Genomic DNA, 18,369 nt, shown 5'->3' with positions numbered 1-18,369 from the left:
CTGATCATTCAATTCTTGTTGGTAATACCTGGATTAGTAAATGAGAACAGAGCAGAAGCCTGTTTCTCCAATTCCCAATAATTAAAGTACCTCAAATGAGCAGATATGATATACCAGTGCTGGTGGAACAGAGATCTTAATAAAATTCCTGATATTACTAACAGGTTCAATAAGGAAGCTGTTATGATTATGGATTTTAGTACCGAAACTGCATGATTAATAACTCGGGTGCCAAAGCATTTAACTTGCAGTTAGCTGAAAGTCAAAGTCCAAGCAGCAACAGAACACTCTGGGCTGAAGCAATATCCTCTGTTCTCTGGACTTGGTGAAGGTCTATCATTTCTCATCCTGCACAACATCTGAACCAAGCTACAGTACTGAATTTAAAAGCTAAGATGTACTTACTCAAACAGAAGAAAACTGCCAGGCATGTGAGAAGGATTCTTGGTTTCATTTTGGTTTCTTCACACCAACCTCCTTGATGTGAAAGCTGCTGACCTTTAGAACACTCAAAAATCAAGTAGAAAAAAATAGTAATCCAAACCGATAGGCGCCTTAGTCAGTATCCTCACGCTATGTATCTTCTTTGGTGATAAAGCTAAAAAGTGTACTGTTTCATTAAAGCATGGTTATTCTTAAGATTCCCTGGTCCAGCGTTTGGCCCACGGACGGCTGCTGGTCATGTCCAAAGCTACTCTGAGAATAGTGCAGGGATGACACCTCAGCCTGGACAGAGCTCATTAGCTATTCAGCCTCATTGTTGTCAGAGAATGGACACTGATAAAGCAGCTTTCACCGGCCACTCCAGGTTGGTCTCCCATGAACCAATCGCAGCCAAGGGGTGACGGTGGCCCAGCCTGGAAGGCATGATTGATATTCATTTAAACAGAGGACTGCTGGCCAACCACTCCACCCCACCCCACCCCCTGCCTGATGGGCCAGCTGTGGCCTGAGCCGGACACACACCTCCCAGCCAGGCTGAAAGAGAAAACCCTGACTCTGAGCAGATTTCATTGAAATAAATAGATGACATTTGCAGGTAGCTGTTATGACATTGGAAAACATTCAGAATTCACATGATCTGCTTTTGTTTAAAGAAACTCAAACATTTTGGGAGGTACAGTGCAGACAGTAAGATTTTGGACAGGGACACATTTTCTATTGCTTTGGCTCTAAAAATAAAACAACCACTATCCTGGTGCTACATTTCAGCTTTAAGGGTGTTCAAAGGTGATCACTTAAGTAGAGAGTGCAGAACTTTTTACACCAGTGCGGCATCATGGGTTATTAATTATTTTCTGTCACTTCAACATTTGTTTTAGTATGTTTGTTTGGTTAAAGTCATACAATCTTACTGGCTGTGGTGGCTGTGTTATGGACACCCTACAGCTAGATACTCAAGTGTATATATATTGTGTTTATGCACTGGTTATCAAAAGCTAGGCATCTGGCATTGAAGTGAATGTAGTAAAGTAACATTAACGTCATTAAGTTATTCCCGTTACACCAGTAAAACTCAAGCTCAAACATTGTAGGTAAGTAGGTAAGAACAATACATCAGCTTCAGAACCACCCATCATGTGTGGTGTGTTAGAATGCATTCTCACTGCAGAATGCATTCAAAATCTATAGAACAGACTTTGGGCCTTTACGTTTAAGGGGAATACAGCAGTATGTTTCTTTTATTTTCTAAATTGACAGTTACTATTGTAATACAAATATGCATCTGATTATTGTTCCTCTTTCATGTTATTAATATGTTACATGTCAAAGAACACAACATTTTCTTTAGACTTGACTTTTATTATCATAGAAATTGTGACAGCATATACCACACAACCTTTCACAATATCTGACCTGTTACGGCAGTCCAGATTGTATAACAACAGGTGCAAATGTGTTGTTTCATTACTCTGGTTTCACAGAGGTTTTCCTGCTGACTAATACCATGTCCAATACTTGTCCAGCAGAAGCTTTGTAAGCTGGTGTTGGGGATTTCTGGGCTGGAGAATTAGAGTGGTAATGCCCATCTATATGGTGCGGGCAGAGTTTCCTGACGCTCAAAGAAGGTATGTGGGGATTCAGACTTGTCTTTGATTGAACCTTCACATGTAGCCAGCTGTCACTTCTTGCTCTCTGGTCTTTCACACTCAGCAGTGAGATCCTCAGGATTGGGGATCATAGCATCTCATTCACATATGGCCCAGGGTCCTGGACAACCAAGATGAGGTCCAACAGTTCATCCATGTAATCTGTAATACAGAAAAGAAAACAATTAAGTAGTGTGAAATAACCCAATCGTCCTGTTGCAGTATTACACCTTTGTTTGTCACTGTCTTTAAGTATTATTACATTTATTTATATATGACTACAATTAATTCGGTTGCTTTTGAAAGTTGTATAATGCCTTTTCACACATTTTTGACTGTGGGATTTTTTTGTTTTTGTTTTTTTTTTTGTACTATTTATAGAGGGCTGGTTCTGCTTTCACTGGCTTTGCTGTACATTATGCCTTCTTGGACTTTGGGAAGTTGACTGTGAACAGTCACCAGCTGAAGCTGATGTTTGAGGATGAAGATTCCATTCTATTAAAAAGACAAATGTTTGAATGAAAATGTATCAACTTCCATACTGCTAGACGTAAAATACATAGAGCAAGGCAATTAAATGGATTATTAAAATGTAACTCTGGTCATATCTCCTTACTCAGTCATGGCTGTGATGTCAGGAATGGTTGTAAAATTGTGAAGGCCATAGTGCCAACACCAACATCACTTTAGGATACAATTTCTTGTGAAACTCTATAAAATCAGCAACAAGAAATGCTTTGGAGACATTTAAGTAACACCCATTCTCTCATTTTACTCTCACGCTATTTAAAAGTGTTGATGAAATGAAATTTATCTTACAGACATTCAACTTACTTTGAAATAATGTTAATGTTAACGTGGATCCTGCAGCAACTAACTAACTAACTAACTAACTAACTAACTAACTAACTAACTAACTAACTAACTAACTAACTAACTAACTAACTAACTAAAAACTAAAAGCTTAGCTGTTAGCATTAGCCAGTGTTATACTTCGATTTCCCTCTTCTGCACTTTCACCATGGGCAGTTGGTATGGATCCCTCTTTTAGGTAAAGTTTAGTTGCCAGTCCAGCGTGGTACTGACCCAGGTTGGAGAAGCAGTCAGACTCACAGTGGTTAGCACACACAAACAGGTTTTTGATGACTGTAGGTGAGTCATTGCCATCAGAAAGAACACTAATCCACTCAGCTGCTCTGTCCTTTGAGGCTGGAGGCCAATTTAGCAATAAGTGACAATTAACCAACAACAGAGCAGTTCCCATGCTTAGCTCTAAGCTTCGACATTCTAATGGTCAGCTGTTTGTGAGTAGAAAAATGGCATCCGTTGCAAAGGCCTGTCTCAAGCCGTGGGCTGAGACACTCAGATAGAGAGCAGGGGCCTCATTTCGCCCAAACCTGAAAATGGCGTATGCCAAAAAATATTTGGATTTATAAAACCGTGCGTACTCACACCTGCACACAATTTTCCCTTTATAAATCACACTCCATTGCGCAGGTGGATTCACCTCACATCCCGCCCCCGACACACCCACATTTTACCATGAATGGTCAATGCAAAATACCTCATGAATGTCTTTAAAAGCAGAGCAGAGCAGCGACTATACATTTTTCCAAGGCAACCTTTTTTGGCAAGCACAAACCATTGTCACTTACTCCTCAGGATCAACTTCACACTTGCCCCTCTGACTGCTCAGATTGCTGCAGCTCAGAACAACAAAGTGCCACTGTCCTCAAATGTCTCTGCTATGGCTTCTAATCTCGGGGCTTCTCACTGTAATGCTTGTTCCAGGAGGAGGTGCCCTGCTGCCACTGTTGCAGCTGTGCCTCCACATGGACCAACTGTGGCACCACCTCCTCCCCCCACTGTGGTGTCCTACTCCTAGGCCTCAGCGGGCTCTGCGTTGCCCCAGTAAGACCTGGCAGCCGGTGTGCACATGGTCTAACCTGCCCACTGAGCCACCTCAAAAAAACAAAGCTGGCAATATTGGCAATGGCAGGATGTGGGGAATGTGTGTCTTGGATCCCCCCGGGATAGTGATGTCACACATGTTGGTGTCACTGGATTCATCTCTCACCTGCTAAGGTGGGATGTGCAAGTCTCAGATTGAGGGGGAAAGATGGGAGTATCCTTCATCCTTTCACATAAACTATCTTGAGCAGTCCATAGTACTCAAAGTGTTGAAACATTTTTCTCTGCTGCTGACAAACAGACGTGGTAGTAAAGACAGACAACATGACAGCAGGTCGCTTGCACTCAAAGAAGCTACTGAAGTAATTGGGGACAATCCCTCTAGTATCTGACAAGGGGTGTAACAATCATTCAATTTGCTGAGTAAGCATATAAATAGTGCGGTGACACTCGTGCGTAATGCTGCACAATGGATGCGCTGGCACTGCTGGAAGATCATGCAAATGGATCAGGACGGAGAGAAGTTTTAGGGACCACGGTGATTTCCTGGCCCATGATGATGACTGGCTAATGAGCCGATTTAGATTACCTACTGTAGAGCGGTGCTCTTGGATCTATGTGCTGAACTGGGCCCAGTGTTAGACAGACCCACCCGCCGGAACCACGCCATCCCGGTGCATATCCAGGTGCTAACCACTCTGGGGTTTCTGGCGACTGGCTCCTTTCAGCGGGAATTAGCCGACAGGTGTTTGATATCATTAATATTATATAATGTTACATTGTCTGTCTAAAGCCCCGTTTGGGTATGATATAATTCAGTTAAATTATGTCCTTAGGTCTGGGATATCGCAGCCATCCCTCAGCGCCATAATGCCAGCCGTTTTGGATGGCATTATAAAAACGACCAGTCGATACATCAGGTTTCCTTACACTGTGGGTGAACAGGCCGACATTAAAAGGGAATTTGCAGCAATGTCCAGTTTCCCAAATGTAATCGGCACAATTGACTGTACTCACATTGCTATAAGGGCTCCGAGTGAAGATGAATTTGCTTATGTGAACCGAAAAATGTGCATTCACTCAATGTACAAATTATTTGTACCTCAGACATGATCTTGACGAATGTAGTGGCACGGTGGCCTGGTTCAACACATGACTCATTCATCCTGACGCACAGTAGTGTAGGGAGCAGGCTGCAGGCAGGCGCTGCGCGTGATGGCTGGCTCCTGGGTAAGTACATGAACACCATTGTATAGATTCTACCCATTAAAGCCTGATGTATAATTACTCTTCTGTTATACCTTGCAGGTGACAGTGGCTACCCCCTAAAGCACTGGCTCCTCACCCCTTTCACCAACCCGCAGAGCGCAGAGGAGGTGCGCTTCAATGTGGCACACTCTTGCACGTGCATTTTATTCGACATAAGGAAACTTGATGGTGGGTGCATCGGGATCAGCTACAAAGTAGATGAAACACAAGTCATGGCTCATCCCCCACAACCTCATTGAGCAGGCCCACATGGATGCACGCGGGCCCACATGGACATGAGGACATATTTGTGGATAAATTGTGTGACCTCTTGTCAGCTGGGGGTTTTGAGATGTAACAATGTACAAGTAACAACCAAACAGCAGTGTTCCATCGTCCAACTGAACTGAAAGTACATAACGTTGACTTTTGGAGACGTACATTGGACCCCAAGAACCTGCTTTGGGCCTGAGCTGGCATTGTCTTGCACTATGTATCTATGGCATTGAAGCTCAAAGAAAGCTGAGATCCCCATCACCTCTCTTGTTGTACATTAAGAGGCTAGCCTAAGTTTAAATGACTACAGAAATTTGCTCCATCTCAGATCTTAAATAATGCATTGCTATTAAAACACCATCGTCAGAATGCTGCCAAAAATACATAATGCTGCTTACTTTTAGCATTATTAGTAATGTACTGGAGCAACATTAATTATGAGGGCTGGGTGTCAAACTGATGGCTTGATGGATTCTCAAAATGCATTTAACTGCAGCTATTGCTGCTGTCTGGATCAGCATCATGATGTTCCCCAATATTTTGGGGAACATCATGATGCTGATGCATGATCCTCAGCTTCCTCAGCTCCACTTTGACTCATTTCTCTGAGAAGACAATTCAGAGCACTCCTTTTCAAGCCACTGCCTGACAGTTTATTGTAAAATATTGTTAAAAAAAACAATATTTAAAAATTATCATCATTATCAAAAGGCCTACTGATAATGATATTGCCAAGAAAATCCATATCACCCACTCCTACTGTTTGGTGGTGATGTCTGATGAGGATACCAATGGCACTTTATAGAGATTTTGACCCAGTTACTCTGGTGATATGTTGCCCCCTATATGTTTGGAACAACCTTCAACAGGTGACCAATTTCTAGATATTATTTGCATTTGCGATTAATGCAGGACATGGCTGGCAGCTCTGGTCCGGCTTCCTCCTCTCCTGATCCAACCTGACTTAAATTATTCAATCAAGAACCATCAGCTACCACAGAATATGCAGTGGCCTTCCAACCAGTATTTGTGAAATTGTCTGCTCACCTAAGTGGTAACTTTGTGATCGACTAAAAGAACCTTTCTGACTTTTGCCTGCCTCCCTGACTTTTGTTTTCTGTGCTCAGGTGCCTGCCTCGTGCTCCAGCTATGCCCTTTCTGTCTGCCTTGAGAGTTTCTGGATCTGGATCCCCTCTCGGACCTGTCCCTCCTGGCCTGCCCGTGTGCTTAAGTGATTGGATCGCTTAGATTTGTCTGTGTTGCCCTGTTGGAAAGATCATTAAAGTGCTTAAACTTTGTCTGAGTCACAGCTTTTGGGTCTGTATTCCTGCCAAAAAATTAACTATTACATTGTTTACCTATTCATCATATCTTGTTTTGCTTTACTGATGCTTCTTACCATTGCATCTCCACTAGCTTATCTTATTATCTACCAGGGGTCAGATTTAACATTATGTCCGATTTTCCACTAAATTACCTGTTCGTAGCTGGTGTATTTGTGTGAATATTTTGCAGGATACAAAGAAGGCTGGAATACAATTTTCATAACTTCATACTGATGTTTCATAACTTCTGTGTCTATCTGTAAGTGACTCTAAGGTACATCAGCATGAATATTTTTCACTGACTGCATAGGTGTCTCCATCTAGTGGCTGAATGCGCTTCACTACAGGCAGACTGATGACGACCTCTGATGAATGATTTAATGAGTGTGATGAAGCTGAATCAGGTTCATCCTAGACATTCCTACATGTATCAAGACCTGTCATTTATAAAATACCATTTTACTTTCCTCTGTTTTTGAGATTTTGAGGTAACAATCATTTTTCCTCATTGTTATTTGAGAAACTCTGTGTTTTAACATTTTATAAGGGCAATCATTTTGATAATCCAATCAGGATATACATTTCCAGAAGTGTGAGCCATGTTCTCCAAGTTTGTGTCCTCTGAACAAAGAGATTATATTACATTTCCATGAAAGACAGGAATTCAGTCCAAACTCCGATGGTGCTGCACACTTTTGCTTTCAGCAAAATCTCATAGTTCACCCACATTTAGCATTCAGATTAGTGAAATGCCATAGTTACAAACATCTCTACAGGCTGTAGAAATGGTGCCTAAATTGTTAATAGTTAAATCCCATTAAGGCAGCCTAATGTTTAAAACAGGTTAGTCTTTTAAATTAATTTTATTTTACTAATTTTAAAAAAGCCTGAAAACAAAAACAAAACCCTCAAAGATCTTACAGCCTCAAAACAAAAAAGAAGCAGGAAGAGGAGAAGAAATATAGATAAGGAATTCAGGAGGGTCCATCAACTGTCTGGAACAAACCTTGACAGATAATGGCACATATCAAATACCTGACTTGCTTGTGGCCATTTACCAATTATATGACAGTTTCTTTACACAGTGTAACACTTAAAATATACACCCAATTATTGATTTCTTACTGGTCACTATACATTAATTTATGAGACATGCAGACATGTAACAGTCACGTTAAATATTCAGCGAACACACAGAGCTCATAAAAAACACACATAAAAAAAATTAAATGAATTAGAATATTAAGAATGTGCAAGTTTTGGTCATTTGAAAAATGACACCTTCAAATGATACCAACTTTGAAATGAAGGAGCCAGTCAAGCGGAGGTGAGATTATTATCATTATTTATTCATAACATACATAAAAGACTCCAAGTTCTATGACTATTGTTTTGAAGTTTAACATTAATAGACAAGAAATTTGTGAGTCTCTTTGTACACAGCGAACACAGACTTCAGGGATAGTTTGGTTTGCAAACCAGCAAACTGTTTCGTCGATGATTAGGTTCAGAGAGGGCAAAACAAAAGATGTGGTCAGAATCACAAACAGAGTTCTTTACCAGTGGGTAGGAGAGCAGGCAAGGTCAAAGGCGGGCTGAGTTGATATCGAGAAATTCGTCCTAGAATCATTGCTGGGGAGTCTTGCATCAGGGAAAAGAACAATCTGGCAATGTGTGGCAGTGGGAGAGTGCTCAAGTCTTAGACTGATTGGCAATGAGTCCCAGGTGTGTGCTCAGGCGATTGGGCCATTGGGTGTGGCTGGGAGGTGAAGAGTGCGGGCTCAGCAGGCAGGGGCGGGGCTTGCGGACAAGCAAGCCAGGCAGTTGCTTGGAGTCCCTGGCCACTAGGGGGGCCTCGGCCACTTACTTACAACAACAATTATTGATAGGCCTGGGCTTTCAGGGACCTCTGTTGGTCCCTGAACCTCACTTTGAGAACCATTAAGCTATTTTTTCAGTATTCATCTCAAATGTCCCAGAAATTGTGCATTTATGTGTGCAAAAACCAAATTTTGGTTTGGGGGCCCCAGGGATTTCTTGCTTGGAGCCTCAAGAGACCCTAGCAGCGCCACTGTGAGCAGGCAAGAGCAGATGAGAGTGGCAGCAGGTAAGAGCTGGCTGATGTGACAGTTCAAAGCAACAGAGGGATGACAACAGAACTGGAATCAGTAGCAAGGCTCCATTCCAACCCGAGCAACCTGGGGAAGATGCTGAATTGTGGTGTTTCACTGAATTATTTATTTGTTCCTCCATCATGAATATGTCAAGAAAATGTGACCAACATTAGCTTCACAACTGGAAAATGGGTTTTGACTCATGCAAATGTGTGAATTGAATTTTTTCCCATAATCAGGCCTTAATGACTTACTGTCTTTTGCTGTTATAGAAACCTCATGGTCGCTGCCTTGAAACAGCCAAAAACTTCTCTTTCCTGTGGCCAAACAAAGTCAAGGTACAAGATTCATGGTTCTTCCATACACTTCTATCAGCAAGGCAGATATTTCAACTGTTCCAATAAGGTTTTTAAAGATCATGGTGCAGAAACAGAGTTCCTTCAGCCAGAACTGAATGCCACAAGAAAAAAAGTGGAGGAGAGAGGACAGCAAAAAAAGAAATGGACTGACTCCCAGCAGACTGGTCAAAAGGCTTAATTCTGTAACATGGAACTGAAGTTTCCTGGAGTAGCAGGGAAGTATATTACAAAGATCAGGGCATGAAGAATGATACGACCTGGAAAGAGTTCCTGCTTTTAATCAGACGGAATAACAGAAATGGGAGGTTGAAAATCAAAAAATGAGATGTAGAGAGTGCGTTTTATCATGGTATCATTTTACTAATATTAATCTTACTTTAAAGTATTCATTTGTTTATTTGTACTTCATTTAATTTCAAAACTGTAATACAACTTGCAGAGTCCTTTATGTATATAATATATACAACGACTCTCTGCTTGCATGGCTCCTTCATATGAAACTTTGTTCAGAGCCCCAGTAGTCTTCATCTCTCTTCATCTTGTTCTTCATGGTTCTTTATTTCAGTTTTCCTTTGTGAATATTGGTCTCCGATTACTTGAATCATCCATCCATCCATTTTCTATGCCACTTATCCCTTTCGGGGTCGCGGGGGGTGGGGGGGGTGGAGCCTATCTCGGCTGTCAATTGGCGAGAGGCAGGGTACACCCTGGACCAGTCGCCAGCCGATCGCAGGGCACTTACTGGAATCATTTACCCATAAATTCAAGTGCTGTGTGACTACGTTGAATGCAACTCTTGCGTTCTCTTGTCCTTTGTGTCAGGGTGTGTGTACTTTTACCAACATAAATCCTATAACATGGACACCTTACTTTACAGTTTTTTTCTCCTAGTAGCTCAACATGAACGTACCTCTGGTAGTTGAGGTTTGGAGTTCAAGGTGCAGGTGATGCAGAACGACCAACTTACACCTCCCCAGTAACTGTGTTGTGTGAACGAGAGACCAGGGCAGGAATTCTACCACGACCAACCAGCCGGAGCCGTGGATGCCATGGAGTTAGGCTTTAGTGCCACTTCTACCACATGGCCAGTTTGGCGTGCCGTCTTTTGGACTGCTTGTTGTGCCCTTTAAAGAAAGTTGTGAATTTCCTCATTTAATACCACATGCAAAGCTGCAAATTAATAAACTCATATTTCCCAGTGTCTCTGTTATCACACTCTCACTCTATGAAGAGTAGCTTCTAACCTGATAGCTAACAATTCATGCGATGTGACAAGCACAAGCAACTAAATGCTGTGTCTGTATTAATACACGTTTATCAGTAGAAGTTCAGTACAAGTTATGCCGTATGATGCAATAGGGTTTCACATTCTGTAAAGCGTTCTCAGTCTGGGTTTGCCTTGACATAAGTGCAATGAATGACTTCTGATTTGCAGTATTTTCAAACTTAAATTTTTGTTTGTACAGAAGACATGACATACTTTTCTTGTGGTTGTACGGAGGCTCTTCATTCATTGCAAATCATCAAGCCTATTTGTGGTTAACACTTTTGTGTCAGCACTTCTGCATAATGAGTGAAAGGCATCTTATTAGATTTCAGGTTCCTTGTGTAGCTTAGTATCATCTTAAGGATGCAGTTTGGTTTAAATGCTGTGCCAAAGCCTTCTCTACACTACCAGGAATATTTTTTTATTGTTTATTTATTTATGGCCTAAATGGTAGTTTCCAAGTCACACAAGGGAGAGTACTGTTCAATGTTCCCTCAAATTTTTTTAATTATTTTTTTAAATTACTCATTCATTTCTTTTTTTTTTTTTACAATTACCATATACTGGATAAAAGCGTCAGTTGTTTTTACTCCACTTGCAGCAGGGTTTGGATGTTTCGGTGGTAAATGATGTCAGATGCAGGACTTTTGCCACAGTGAGCTGACACTCCTCTGCAGTCAGTAGATCATGTTTCCAGTTTCCAGGATCAGGGCTGGATCTGTTGGCACTCTTGGCCTTTGTCTCAGCCAGGCTGGAAACTGGCAGCACTGAGTGAAATATGAGCTGTGTCAACACTGATGATGATGGTATCCAAAGAGTTCAATTATTTTCACACCGATCCACAAGGACATTATCAACAGAGTTGTCAGCAGTGATACAGATGTTTGTTTTGTCAGCAGAGACTCTGCTGCTCGGCTGACTTAATGAGAAAATTTCATTTCAATACAAATCCATCATGACTGGCTTCAGGCCAGGGAGCCCTGTGTGCAGGATGTGTTTATGTGTGTGTGTACTTCCACACATGCTTATAAGCATACACTTGAGTTTTCCTTGATTAGTACATTTTTGATTAATCAGCTTTCTCAAAGAGGTCAATCTAGTTCCATGTAATCATGATATGGCTCATTTGCAAGGAAAACGTGGCATTCTGTCCACTACATGGTGGGTTTTTCTGTTTCAAGTGTGTGTAAGGCTCACCGCAGGGCTGGCAGCATGTTTCAGTCTGCTCCCAGTGTTTACAGCAGCTCCTCCAACACAATTACTATCCCCAAAGCAGGAGACCGAACTGAGTCCTGATTACAGAACAACACAGACGTGCGTGTTGCCAGATTTATGGCCTGAATTAAACCTTTCAACTTTACTGCCTTCACACAGTGTTGCACAATTTAGCTGCTCTGAAGAGTGCAGAGTTTTACTTACTTTAGATCAAATACCATTTTCGTCTTTTGTTTTGTTTTTAAACTCTGTGATGTATTTAATTCTGGGGGAAACACCTTAACACTAATTGTTGTATTTTGGCTATGAGCACAAAATATTGGAAAGTACAAAAGGATGTATGGATGTAAGCATGAGTGTGCTCAAATGAATTCAGTAATCATCTACCTATTACAATTTGAGATATTTTGTGTGCAGGTGGCATTTTTGCCCTGTGGGTGGCAGAAGAGTAAAGGCCAAGATTTCAGCAAAATCAGAAAGACTCCTCTTCATGGCCATCACCAGTGTTTGTAGAAACATTTACTTTAACTTAATTGAAACTTTTTTTATTTTGAATTCTAATTTTTATGATGAAAAAGAACACCAAAAGATACTTAACGAAAACAGAAGCACTACGATCGGGTTACCAACTGGACACAGAAGTACACAGGATGTATGTATGTATGTATGTATGTATGTATGTATGTATGTATGTATGTATGTATGTATGTATGTATGTATGTGCATGTGTGTATGTTGGTATAGCCAGAGTTTGGTGGAGTCAGGCGCTGGCAAGATGGTGATGGTCAGAACCACTGTCAGCTTCACAATGACTCTTCAGAAACCTGTGGGTGGTGTCATAGGGATTGCATGCATGATTGTGTCCCTGTTTTATATAAACCAAAAAATGAAATGAAAATAAAATCAATTGAAAATATTTTAAGTACTGAAAATCATACAAGTCAGAAACAAAGAAGTAAAAAGGAAAAGGAGAGACAAGAGTTATGCTTTCTGCAGTAGCATACAATAACCTAATAATATAACTTCTGCTCTGCAAAAATCGAAGAACAAGAAGAAAAAAACTTAACATCAGTAGTGAAATCTATGCATCAAGAAAGCCTGTCTTCTGAGCAGCTGCAGGTTAAGTAACAGTGCATAAAAGCTTGTGTCTCCTCTTTAAGTTTGTGTGTTTCATGACAGATTTCTGGCTCTTATATTCCTTTATTTGGGTGGGTGTTGAAGAGTTTGAAACATTGAACTTAACATTTCTGTGGTGTAAAATTATGTAAAATGAATGTCCAGTGGTTCATATTGAATGTGTTCAGTAAATCTTAAATTAGACATTGGATTTTCTTGTGTTTGACTGGAAAGTTTGGCCTGATGGTGCTACTGAAAAGGTCATGAGTGAGCAAACATGTTCAGAGCATGAATAACTGGAGCTAATTTCACAGAAATCCAGCACTCCAAACTTTGTGAAGATAATTTGTAAAAAAACGTTGAATTGACCAACTGATTGACCAACACTGGCCTCTGCTGCTTGTGGTGCTGCAGATTCTTGATTTAAATGTTTACAGGGAGACAGGAGAGACTTTAACAGCCTCAAAGCAGGAAAGAGGAGAACATTTGTGGGCAAAGTTTGAAAAAAGCTTTCTGTGATCTCAGGGGTTAATCATTTATTCCAGGAAAACTTGCTGTGTGAAGGTTAGAAAACCACAAATCATCATATCCAGCTGCAGATGTTCATTTGGTGGTGCATCATCATCCACTCATTTTCTTTACTGCCATTCATTGGACTGGTGTTATACGTGATTCACAGCAGCAGAGGGCAGTGTGCACATTTAGTTTTCAGTTGTCAACAATGAGTTGTCAAATGAGGGTCCATGGATTTTTTTTACTCTTGTCTGCATTTTTTTATTTGTATGTTAAAACAAAACAAGAAATCAACCAAAAAAAAAAAAACAAAAAACAAAACAAAACAAAGAAGAGGAAGAAGAAGCAGTGACCAGTAAAAATGAAATAAAATTGAAATAAATTGTTAAGTAGTTTAATTCGAAATATTTTTTTAAAAATTCTAACCAAATGAACATGTTCTACAAGATTGTATCACATTGAGAGCTTATAGTAATACTAATAGTACTACTACTATTACTACTGCTACTAATGATAATAACAATAATAATGATGGATGCAACAACATTTGTGGTGAGCATGTCCTAAGTCTTATATGTGTCCAATATAAAGGCACCATTATGGTGAAATCTCATAGAGGTCTGACCCCAGCCAGAGCAACTTAAGAGGAAAGGAAACCATCACACCTTAAGCTGTCAAATTCTCTTTTCTGATAGGTCTATTATAACAACATGGCGTGCAGGAGGTGAAATGATTCTGGAGAGATGAGACATTTTCCTCTTCCAATTCATGATCTGAACCAACACAATGGATTTTGTGTTGGCTGCAAAGTTTGGAACAAGATTACCGTTTCATGAGGCTGATGGCTCAGAGACTGCTTTCAAAACACAGAGCTGATAGTAGAGAATGAACTGACAGCAAAAGGCTGTCTGCCATACACACATACATACATACACAACACACAATAGAAATGTTTTATTCTATCTATACGTGTGTGTGTGTGTGTGTGTGTGTGTGTGTGTGTGTGTACACACACACACACACACACACACACACACACACACACACACACACACACACACACATATGTATACACACATAGCCTTACCTTTTACATAAAAATCACAATATTAAGGCATATAGTTATGGACTTCAAACAATTATTATTATTATTATTATACTTATTCCATTACATGTTCATTGTTAAGCAGGATAAATTTCTTTCTTACCACTGGAAGAAAATATCCAACTGACTGGAGGAACAGCACAGTTGCTGAATTAATCCAAAAATGTTGTATTATTAAGATGACTCCACCGTCATCACTTTTTTCATACAGCGACTGGCTGCAGTTGAAATAAAGTGAGAAGTATTGAGTTGAGACTCTGCACCACAACAGAGGCCCGAGTCAGGCCTTTATTACTGTTCTTCATTTGGAAATTGGACTTTTCAAAAGTCAATAAAGAAGCACACAGCCATAAAAGATCATGATGAAATGCCACTATTTAAGCAAAACAAAAGCCAACCGTCTATAATAAGCTTCATAGAGCATACACAGGCTGCTGAAAACTTATTCCAATAACAATATTCCTAAAACTTAAATAACAGGAAGCCCAACATGTAGTGTAAAAACATCACTTCATACATTTTTATTGATATTCCTGTTTTATTTTATTAGCCTCATCAACTTTATTAGAGCATCCAATATGCACTTTATATATTTTTCAAAAATCAACTGCCAAAGTGGTCTAAAATTATTAGTTTCACTGTTTTTTTCCTGTTTATCCAAATATGAAGGCCATTATTATGACATCACGGAATGTTTGTTATATTATTCCATGACTGCAAAAAACAGTAAGTCAGCAAGAGGACACCAAGAAACACTATTTTCAACTCTTTATTGTTGTAGTAAGTGCTTGCGAGGACAATGCTGAGGCCCGCCTCAAAGCCTTAAAGTAGTAGCAGTTTTGGGAAATACACTCCTTCTTTCAGAGACTGATGGCTGGTGGAGGGATCCATGGGACCAAAAGGCTTTGACATGAGTGTGATCAGCAGAGCAAAAGTGGGAAGTGTCAGATTTTTATGTCAGTGCTGTCCACCTGCATGAATACGATTGGATGTAGCTTGGGCATGAGCCAAATGTTGTGCATATTGAAAACAGCTAATGCCAATCAATCAATAAAGCCTATAAATCGTGATTTTGGTGCTAAGCTAAACTGCATATCTTTGGACTATTGAAGGAAACTGGGACACCTGGAGGAAACAGGCACGAGGGGAACATAACTCCACGGAGAACGACACCTGTCATTGGCCTAGATCAGAAAACCAAAACAAAACAATGTCAGCTAATATCAGGTTTGCACTCACTCATCTGCTGAACACAAGATTCTCCTGCTTCACTGACAAGTCCATTCTCAGTGAAGTTTCTACATCATACTTGAGTAAGGATGATTGGCTGCTCAACTGCTGTGACAAATCATGCAAATTTAGATTTAAGGTGAGCATAGAGAAACGTACTTTTTTCAGCAGATAAATGTGAAGACAAAGACATCATCATCACTTGTCATCACTGTGTTGAGCTGTGTCTCAGGGTTCATTCCAATGTATGCTTGCAATGCTTTGAGTATGTATAGCAGTACACACAGAAAACTGAAATATGAAACGTAATTTTTGCGGAACAATAGCGAAACATCCAAATCCTTTGAAAGGAAAAAGCAGTAATGTAGCTGCAGTTTGACTGTACATAGAAGTACATTTTTTCTTTGTACTGTATATATACTGCCTTCATGGTATTGTGTCAACATTAATCATTAAGATAAGCTTCTGGAAAAATAATAAATATAAGTAAATAAGTAAAAATATCCAATAAAAAAAAATAGGGTTCGAGGACAAAACCACAGCACACACACAAACACACATATGCTAATGATTGTAGTATAAAGTGAACTCATTTGTGAAAAACTTCCTCCTCTGTGGGAGCTGTCAAATTAGAGGTGGGGTATTATTGGAGTGTTGGGGTGCTGAAATGCAGTGAGGAGAAACACATACACCTCTAAAGGTGCAGTCAGGCCACAGCTCAGCCGCAATTAAAATGAAACCATATGAACATTAATACGCACTGTGGGCCCACTGAAGGATTACTTTACTGAGCTGCTAATTATCCTAATTGTTAGGTAAACACTGTGTTTTTGCTGCAGGACCTTAACCAGGACCTCCAGATGTGGTTCATGTGCTTATACAGGACTGAGTGAGGCCCAAACACTCTTGCTGCTGTTTTATTGTGGTTTGTTACAGCAGTTTCTATCAATCTGGTTTATCTGCCACTGTCATTTTCAGGGTTAAAGAAGAGCTCATGGATACTGATACATCCTCCTCAGATGAGCAGATGTGTCCTTGCATTTAAAGGTTCCTGGAGCTGTTGGAAACATATGAGTGGAAACAATGAAACAGTGGATTAAGTTCTAAGGTCAAGTCAAGTCTAAGACTCAAAGTTGTGTCTATAGGGAGAGAGGTTTCAAATGAAGGTGGGTGTTCAGGGCAGCAATTTTAAGTCTCGTGACATTTACCATAGACAAACCTCAAGTCAAGACAAGTCAAATTTTTGAGGAAACAAGACTTGAGTTGAGTCAAGTTTCAAATCCAATCTTTAACAAGAAAAATGCCAAATACAGTTCAGTCTAGAAGACTCTTAATGAAGACAAGTCTCAAGTCAAGTTGACAGATCTCAAGCTGATAGATGCATTATCGAGTCTTTAGGTAGACAAGTTTTGATTCAAACTGATTCTTTTGGGAGACAAGCCATGATTTAAGTTGAGTCATATTAGAGATAAATTAAAGGAAAGGCGAGTCTGGCAAGGCTCAAAATCAAGTTAAGTAGGAGGACAGGTTTTGAGTCAAGTCTCTAGTGAGGTGAGTCTCACAGCAGTCAAGCCCTGGTCAAGTGTCAAGTACTTTTTCCTGACTTAAATCTAACTCGAATCTAAGATGAGTCTTTTAGAAGACAAGCCACATGTCAAGTTAAGTGTTTACGGAGACAAGTCAAGTCTGCAGGGAGTCAAGTTTAATTTTGAAGTCTCAAGCAATTTAAGAAGATAAATTTCAAATCATGCCTTTAAGAAGACACGTTTTGAGTCAAGGTGAGTCTTTGGTGAGTCAAGCAGTCAAGTTGACATGAAATCAGGTATTTTTTCGTGACTTAAGTCTGACCTGAGTCAATGTTTCAATCCTAGTCCAGTTTTGAGGGAGACAAGTCTCAAGACATTTTGACTCTTATGTGAGCCAAGATTCTGAGAAGAATCAAGCACTGTTTTTATGACTGAAGTCTGACTCGAGCCCAAGTCTGAAGAATAGTCTATAGCTTTGCCGTAAAATGTTGTCAACCATTTCTGATGTTGACATTAACTGCAAAATACATCAACAGCAATGATCTAGAAAAATGGAGTTGGACTTCAAAAAGACAACTTTAAGTATTTTATCACTGTCGCTGTGCTTGCAATAATTTTACCAAATGCAATTATTTTGGAGGAAATCTTATGTCACTTTTAACTTACATCCAATCATCAACAGAACAGACCATGAACACACAGTTCCTAAGCTCTGCGGCTCCACATCCGAAAACCAACAGCTGATGCAACGCAGTTCCTTGAAAAGCTTCAGCAGGGTCAAATAGCTCAGCTCCAAAATAAATTACCCACTTTTCCTGAGGCAGTGCTATAGGAATGGTTCAGATTTATTGTGTGTTGCAGTTTGGAGGATGATCACATGCATGTGGTCAGTAGCAGTGAGCCAGTGACCCAACCTACCTCTCAGGTTACAACCTATATATAACACCCCCACCCCCCTCCCTGCCCCCTCCCTCCCTTTCCAGCACAACTTCCCTGGAAGCTCCCTCTCCTTCCACACTGGTCCTGGCGTTCTCCACTGTCATCTGAGAGCCTCCTCCGCCTGTCACTGTTTAC

At 40.3% G+C, this 18,369-nt stretch overlaps 1 protein-coding gene across 1 annotated transcript in view; it reads left to right on the top strand.

Annotated features, from left to right (window-relative positions):
* chtopa (chromatin target of PRMT1a) overlaps window positions 1–18,369 on the top strand; it is a 214,866-nt gene that overhangs the window by 162,746 nt on the left and 33,751 nt on the right. The gene's annotated exons all lie outside the window — the stretch shown is intronic.

This window comes from Chaetodon trifascialis, chromosome 17 (genome assembly GCF_039877785.1).
Source record: "Chaetodon trifascialis isolate fChaTrf1 chromosome 17, fChaTrf1.hap1, whole genome shotgun sequence".
Lineage (NCBI taxonomy): Eukaryota > Metazoa > Chordata > Actinopteri > Chaetodontiformes > Chaetodontidae > Chaetodon > Chaetodon trifascialis.
The sequence above is the reverse complement of the archived record's forward strand: the minus strand, read 5'-3'. Positions and strand labels throughout refer to the sequence as shown.